We start from the raw sequence: 8,825 nt of genomic DNA, 5'->3' as shown, positions 1-8,825 counted from the left end.
TCCCAAAAATAATATAAAAGTGTAAAATGAAGCCCAATAACATCCAAAATAGATAAGATAATAGCATGGAACAATCAAAAATTATAGATACGTTGGAGATGTATCAACTGGTGCAAGCATCTCGGAGTTGGAATGTACGCTTTGATGAGGTGATCAAAGCATATGGTTTTATACAGACTTTCGGAGAAGCGTGTTTTTATAAGAAAGTGAGTGGGAGCTCTGTAGCGTTTCTAATATTATATGTGGATGACATATTGTTGATTGGAAATGATGTAGAATTTCTGGATAGCATAAAAGGATACTTGAATAAAAGTTTTTCAATGAAAGACCTCGGAGAAGCTACTTATATATTGGGCATCAAGATCTATAGAGATAGATCAAGAGCTTAAGAGGACTTTCACAAAGCACATACCTTCACAAAGTTTTGAAGAAGTTCAAAATGGACCAGTCAAAGAAAGGGTTCTTGCATGTGTTGCATGTGTTGCAAGACTCAAAGCCCGACCACTACAGAAGATAGAGAAAATGAAAGTCATTCCCTATGCCTCAGCCATAGGTTCTACCATGTATGCTATGCTGTGTACCAGACCTGATGTGTGCCTTGCCATAAGTCTGGCAGGGAGGTACCAAAGTAATCCAAGAGTGGATCACTAGATAGCGGTCAAGAACATCCTGAAGTACCTGAAAAGGACCAATTATATGTTTCTCGTTTATGGAGGTGATAAAGAGCCCATCATAAATGGTTACGTCGATGCTAGCTTTGACACTGATCCGGATGACTCTAAGTCACAAACTGGATACGTATTTGTATTGAATGGTGGAGCTGTCAGTTGGTGCAGTTCCAAGCAGAGTGTTGTGGCGGGATCTACGTGTGAAGCGGAGTACATAGCTGCTTTGGAAGTAGCAAATGAAGGAGTCTGGATGAAGGAGTTCATATCCGATCTAGGTCTAATACCTAGTGCATCGGGTCCAATGAAAATCTTTTGTGATAATACTGGAGCAATTATCTTAGCGAAGGAATCCAAATTTCACAAAAGAACCAAACACATCAAGAGACGCTTCAACTCCATCCGTGATCAAGTCAAGGAGGGAGACATAGAAATTTGCAAAATACATACGGATCTGAATGTAGCAGACCCGTTGACTAAGCCTCCTCCACGAGAAAAACATGATCAGCACCAAGACTCCATGGGTGTTAGATTCATTACAATGTAATCTAGATTATTAACTCTAGTGCAAGTGGGAGACTAAAGGAAATATGCCCTAGAGGCAATAATAAAGTTGTTATTTTATATTTTCGTTATTCATGATAAAGGTTTATTATTCATGCCAGAATTGTATTGATCGGAAACCTAAATACATGTGTGAATATATAAACAAACACCATGTCCCTAGTGTGCCTCTACATGACTAGCTCGTTGATCAAAGATGGTTAAGGTTTCCTAACCATGGACATGAGTTGTCATTTGATAACAGGATCACATCATTAAGAGAATTATGTGATGGACAAGACCCATATGTTAGCTTAGCATAATGATCGTTCAGTTTTATTGCTATTGCTTTCTTCATGTCAAATACATATTCCTTCGATTATGAGATTATGCAACTCCCGGATACCGGAGGAATGCCTTATGTGCTATCAAACGTCACAACGTAACTGGGTGATTATAAAGATGCTCTACAAGTATATCCGTAGGTGTTTGTTGAGTTGGCATAGATCGAGATTAGGATTTGTCATCTCTGGGCCCTCTTGGTAATACACATCATAAGCTTGCAAGCAAACGACTAAGGAGTTAGTCATGAGGTGATGTATTACGGAACAAGTAAAGAGACTTGTCGGCAACGAGATTGAACTAGGTATGAAGATACCGATGATCGAATCTCGGGCAAGTAACATACCGACAAACAAAGGGAATAACGTATGTTGTCATAACGGTTCTACCGATAAAGATCTTCGTAGAATATGTAGGAGCCAATATGGACGTCTAGGTTCCGCTATTGGTTATTGACCGGAGAGGTGTCTCGGTCATGTCTACATAGTTCTCGAACCCGTAGGGTCCGCACACTTAACGTTCGATGACGATATTGTATTATATGAGTTATGTGATTTGGTGACCGTATGTAGTTCGGTGTCCCGGATGAGATCACGGACATGACGAGGAGTCTCAAATTTGTCGAGAGGTAAAGATTTATATATATGACGACAGTATTCGGACACCGGAAGTGTTCTGGAGAGTACCGGGTACATATCGGGTCACCGGAAGGGGTTCCGGGCACCCTCGGCAAAAGATATGGGCCTAATGGGCCAAGAGGAGAAATGCACCAGCCACCAGGGGCTGGTATGCCCCCCATATGGGCTGAACCAGAGGAGAAGGAAAGAGGGGAAGGGAGAAGGAAAGGGGGGTTCGGCCTCCCCCTTCCTTCCCTCCTCCCTCCTCTTTCCTTCCCCCTCCGGTAAATTAATAAGGAAGGGGGCGCCGGCCTAGGAGGAACCCAAGTAGGATTCGGTCCTACTTGGGGTGCCTCCTGGCCTCTCCCCTCTCCCTCCCACCTATATATATGTGGGGGGCTCCCCCTAACACACACCCAGACAATTGTTAGCCATGTGCGGTGCCCCCCTCCACCGTTTACTCCCACGGTCATATCTTCATAGTGCTTAGGCGAAGCCCTGCGAGGATCACTTCACCATCACCGTCACCACACCGTCGTGCTGACGGAACTCATCTACTGCCTCGATGTCTTGCTAGATCAAGAAGGCAATTCAAGGTATTTCATTCTGAAATTTTTCACACATACACGTCACATCTTTGCATACATGTGTATTTGTTTTCAGAATTTTTTGAAACTGAAAGTTTGAATTTTGAATTTTTCAAAATAAAGGCCTCCATGGAGCTCGGTCTCCAAAATGCCCTACTCGGTAATTTAGGTGTATTTGGTCTGATGGTCAGTTCAACTTATGTAGGATGAAAACCAACAATACGCCTGAATACCAAACAATTACCAATGGAAACACTGAACCGAACACCGTAAACTAAATAAACCAAAAATATTGGTCAACTCCGTTTGGTTTGGTTCATAGTGCCCAACTCTATTTGTAACAGGCCTTATAAAGAAAAGAAGACTTATTCCGTTTAAACAAAAGACTTAACTCATTACCGAGGAATGGCGTGGCAAAGCGCGCGTCACCTTCTACTCTAGATATTAAGCTCTCTAGACTTTGGAGCATCCTGGTGTGTCGAGGATGTGGGTCGCTGGGCGCCGCCTATAAGGATATATGTGTTGTTTGTTGAGGTTCCTCCTTCTGCTTGTTTTTTTCTTCTTATTATTATTTTTGGTTTTTCATCTATTTTCTAATTTTAACTTTCTTTTTTCACATTTTAATTAATGAACATTATTGAAAATTGTGAACATTATAGAGAACTATGAATATTTAAAAATCTCAAAAAATATTTAATTCATGAATATTTTTAGATTTTATGAACATTATTAAACTTTGAAACATTTTTTACTTTACAAACTTTATTTAAGATTTGCCAAAAAGAATTGAAATCCATTAATAGTTTTTAAATTCCCAAATATATTTTAAAATGCATAGTTTTTTAGTTTGCAACATTTTTTAAAATCCATGAACATCTTTTGGTTTAATGAACTTTTTTAAATGAAAAAAAGATAGCTGCCTTTCTACACAAAATGCTAAGCGAGCAGAGCAGGGAGCCGAGTTGAGCGTACGAGAGGTTTGTGGGCCGGTTCATTTGAGCGTTATAACTGCAATTCCATGGTTTAAGCGTAGAATAGGAGCTCCCAAGGGGCTCACACATGGACCACCAGATGACATCGAGGCTGAAATGTGTAAGGCCACCACAACAACGCATCGAACTACTCCACTCTTCTTTTAGAACAAATACCGCCTCTAGCATCACCCTAGCAGAACATAATTAAAACCTAGCCAAGACAGATAAAATCAAAACGAAACAACCGATCGCAATAGTCTGCTAGAGGGGAAAAAACTTAACCCCACCAATGAAGAACGACGCGGTGAAGCACGCGTTAGCCTCTTGGTCTATCAATGTTTCTTTCTTTTTTTGAAACACAAATGTATTCCATTACCCAGGCAAGCTGGACTCGCCAGCGACAAGTTTTTTTACATGGCTCAGAAACGGATCAAGCCAAATCTGATAGCTCTTCCGCTCCATACATACACCATGAGCAGCTAAACAGTGTGCAGAAATATTACATGCCCGTGGCAGGTTTCTACCTTACAAGATTGAAAAGCTGATTGCAACACTGCTCTTATCTCTTTAAACAACACGCCTAGGCTTGAGTAGTCGTACAGGTCGCTTGTGATTGCCTGCTTTAGAGCAACTGCATCCGTCTCTAAGATGACTTTTTGGCACCCCATTCTTGACGCTTCATTCACAGCATAGAGCATGGCCAGAGCTTCAGCTTGTAGGCTCACGCAGGATTGATTCTCAAGGGGTCAAAGCGCGCTTTCTCCCTCTCTCATGTTGCATGGCCCATCTAGTATACATTTATCAAGTCATAACCGCCAAAAAGCGGAAGCTAATTCCAATGGTCCACATCTCATCTTAGACCAATCGTCAAAATGTTCACACAACTCAAATAAATTGTTGCACTTCTAAAAGAACATGTTATTGTCATGTTCTCACCTCATCATATATTATCATGTATATCGAAAGAAGGTTAATCAAATTTGTCAGTGTTGTCTCATGTTTAAACAACATACAAATTAGACTCTACCTTGTGCTTGAGGACAAACAATATGAGTTATTCATGCTAATATCTCTTCTATTCACATTGAAACAAAAAAAGACCCAACTAAAGACAAAGAGAAAGTGGAAAATAAATGAATGAAAAGATAAGTAAATGAATAAACTAAGCTAAACAAGTAAATAATAAATAAGGAAATTAATCAATAAAAAAGGAAAATAGGATGAGCGGAAAATATAAGGAAGGAGTCCAACATGTGTCATCCCTATCATGGACTAGCGATGACAAGAGTTGCGACCCAGCTAATGGGCTAACCCACGTGGGATATGGCGTGAGTGACTACTTGCTATTACCTGCAAAAGGCTGTAAATAGGGTTTTCATGGATAGCTCCATGACAACGCACTTAGGAGGTGATACAGTGGTAAGAGTTGTTGTTGCCGAGTTCGAGATGGGAAAGGGTCTTCACCCGGAGCACTGACACGAAGGGGAGAACCACAATGACGCCCCCTGAGAGGAGAATGAAGCCTGTAGGTGCCACCGCCAAGGCGTGGAACTTTTTCTCATCGGCTCGCCCGTGCCACCAAGAGGAACCTAGGATAGCTGTGACGAGCATCAACCTCTAGCTTCAGGTCTGGGCATCACTACTATCAACGATGGAGAGCTAGCCCAAGCCACTTGCGACTCTACCGCTCGCTGCCCACACGACTGAGAGGCCGAGCCACCACTACCGCCATGGCGCCCACCGAAGAGCCAAGCCATGCAGACCATCTTTCAGGGTCGCCGTCTCGACATCCATGTCTCGCTACACCACTGACCATCCACATCACAACACACCAACCCCAGCAGGAAGAGTAGAAGACAATCCTTCCATACCTAGCCCGACATCAGTTCGCGAGTTTGGGTCCCCAACTAGTCCCGGTGGACCAACGCGGGGAGGGGGCACGACCCCAAGACTGCCGACAGACGCAGCCGAGCTGCCCTAGTCAAACCCGTCTGGCCTCGACTAGGTGAGCTCGAACGATGCCAAGTCTAAGGCCATTGGATCGATCAGTAGGATGGCGAAGCGACATCAAGACCACCACCACCGACCACCGCATCCGCGAGGACATTACTCACGGGCACACCCCAGGCTAGACCCAACCTACTCGGGGTGACAACTCAGATCCGCCTCAGGCGAGACCCAGACCGCCCAAGCACAAAACCTAGGACAGAGCCGTCGCCTGTGTAGCCAGTACCTTGCCCCGCACGGCGCCAACTCATATCTAGGAGAAGGGAGGAGTCCACTGTCCCTCCCCGCCGCCTATAAGGCCACGGCCGCCATGCCGCCGTAGCCCGCGCCGTCGCCCCAACCCGTACCGGCCCCGGACAACCGACTAAACACAGGTCAGGGAACCACCACCGCAGCCACCGGGGGGCAGGGCAGTAGCCTCTAACCCACGCCACCGCAGCCTGTATCGCTTGCCGGCCAGATCTGGCAGCCGGAGCCTAGGCACGCCCCGCCATCAACATTGCCTATCACACCACCCACCACACCTGCATGCCTTAGCCACACCCGCGCACTGCTGGTCCAGGGGAGCAGGCCTGCACCACCCCCGCCATGTGAAACACCAAAGCCCCGTCGGCGCTGGTCGAGCTTCACCCGATCGTGCCCTTTGGCGGTGGCGATGTCGGAGGAGGAGGTGGAACTGGAAGCGGCACCAAGGTCACCCTCCCCATCGCCTTGCTTGGGCGGCACTGGAGGGGCTAGGAGGATTTTTTTTCAATCCGCACTGGTCTTCTATCATATTTCCATCCAATATGATCTTGCATCTCTCCAGTTATAATCTTGGTGGCCCTTAAGTTGCTGACAGCTAACACTATTAGTCCCTCCTTTCTGGTTTATTAGGCATGTGTGTTTCCCATATTGATAATTAGACCACTATAATACAAGTTATATATCACAAAAAAATATCATTAGAAACTTCAAATTGTATATTTTCTAATGGTATAATTTCTGGACTACAACTCATGTTATGTTGGCGAAATTATCAATCTTGGGATATGCGTAGGTCTAATAAACCTGAAAGGAGTTAGTATTATTTTCATTTATTCTTGCAATGAAAAGCCATTAGTGCGGCGGCGGGGTTGTCTTCCTCCCTGGCGGTCCCCCTGCAGCGCGGGATGCGGGGGCCCTTGGGGACGCAGCGTTTGTGCAAGGCACAGCGGCGGCCTCATGGTCGGCTAGGCCGGCAGTGCGGGCAGCCGTGATGGCCGTGGTGGCTGCGAGGCCTCGCCTAGTCGTGGAGCTACAGGGGTGGCGAGCGGCTGGTGTGGGTGTACATGGTGGCGGGCGGATCTGGCAGTGGCGGCGGTCATGGCGAGGCAGGACATCGGTGGCGGGGTCCAGTGTGGCCAGGGCTGGCTCCTGGCTTGGTGCTGAGGGTGGTGCGGGTCGCGGGTGACAGGATCTGCGGGCGGCTGCCCCTGCCGCGGCTTCGGGCTGGTGGGGGTGGCGGCTCTGTGGTGGTAGCTGGCTGGGCGTGCTGGTCGTGTCCGTGTCGGGACCTTCCTGGTCTAGCGCTTGGACATCGGCAGGCGGCGTGAGGAGGCATCTCCGGTGAGCTTCCTTGGCTGCGGCAGCGGGTCAATGTGGTAGCCCTCTTTGGCGGGCGAGCGTTTGCGGGTGGCCTCGCGGAGATGTGTGCCAGCTACCATGGTGGGGCGGCACGGGAGTGCTCGATGGGGAGCTCGGTAGGAGGGATGGGTGGCCTCGATGCGGTCATGCCACCTGTTGCCGGCACATTTGCCAGTCCGAATGCGTCCGCTCCTCCTTCTTCCCCTTTCCTCGTCTTTGGCGGGGAGCTTGGTTGGAGGGATGGGTGGCCTCGATGCGGTCGCGTCACGTGTCGCCGGCACACCTTCATGCTGGTCCGGATTCGTCCGCTCCCCTTTCTCCCCCTTTTCTTGGCCACGGGCGGGTTGGTGCAGGCCTTCCAGCGGAGCGCCTGCGGGTGGATCTGTCGGTCGAGGGCCGCCGATTGGTCCAAAGCCGGAGCCTTTGTGTAGGTCTCGGGGTGGTCTGGTTGCAGAGCGGCGGCTCTGGTGGCGGGAGGCGCGGCATTTGGGGGCGGAGCGTGCGTCTCTGGTGCGGGCGGGCACCCATGGCCATGTGGGTGGCGTGGTTGCGGGTGGTCGACGGAGTTAGGGTGCGAAGGAGGGGTGTGAGGGCCGAGGTATACCACTTGCCTAGTTCTGTGACTGGCCGATGGACGTCGTACCCTTCCTGAAGGCTCCGTCGTGGCGTTCCCACTCCTGTCGTCTTGCTTCGGGTGAAAACCTGATCTTCGGGATCGGGCAGTGGCGGCTATCCATGGTCGTAACCTTCTAGGAGGCACCGCTCTGGAGTCGTGACTTCGTTGTTGTCTGGCTCACCTCTCTTTGTGGAGGCCTCTGTCGGCTCCAAGCAGTCTTCCTTGCTCATCTGTAGTTTGGTTGGCTGTCGATGGGGTGGGGTGTTGGCGCCCGGCATCTTTGTATCTTGTCGTGGGTGTGTGGCTTGTGTGCGGTGGTGGTATGTGTTTGTATCGGTCTCTTGGTTGTAATCGTTGATGGTTGCTTTATAATCTAAAGCGGGGGAAATCCTTTTTTAGTTAAAGAGGTAGTACCTTACCTGAAGCTAAATAAGAGTGTAACCTTATCCAAAAGCAACCACAAAAACAACAAAACTTCTGTTCGAGTTGAGTCCCCGTATCATATTTGGACAGCACTATTATCTAGCTACATGCCACATTTATGTCCTTCGAAGCAGTGTAAGCAGGGGGGGTTATCCAATCATGTCCACTCATTATGCTTTTGCTTTTAAGCCACATATTCACCATATCTATCCTGTGGGATTCTCTGCTTTTTCAGCAAGTCGACACCCATCTCATTGCACCGACCATTCTATCGTGATTTGATGATTCCGTAGTGTTATTGACATCATACACACAATCTGTGATTCATGAATTATGACATAAGATACTTAGGGGGTAGGGACAGTACGAAAGCTAGAAGGAAATGTGAAGAGGGCATCAGAATATTGTGAAAATCGGCATCTAGTAACCATTCTCCCCAAAGAGGA

The 8,825-nt window shown here is 47.6% G+C and overlaps 1 pseudogene; it reads left to right on the top strand.

Annotated features, from left to right (window-relative positions):
* Positions 1–7,045: 7,045 nt before the first annotated feature.
* LOC119333397 lies at positions 7,046–7,930 on the top strand (annotated as a pseudogene).
* The last annotated feature ends 895 nt before the right edge of the window (positions 7,931–8,825 follow it).

The sequence above is a fragment of the Triticum dicoccoides genome, chromosome 7A, assembly GCF_002162155.2.
Source record: "Triticum dicoccoides isolate Atlit2015 ecotype Zavitan chromosome 7A, WEW_v2.0, whole genome shotgun sequence".
Taxonomy (NCBI): domain Eukaryota; kingdom Viridiplantae; phylum Streptophyta; class Magnoliopsida; order Poales; family Poaceae; genus Triticum; species Triticum dicoccoides.
This window is presented reverse-complemented; position numbering and strand designations above follow the sequence as displayed.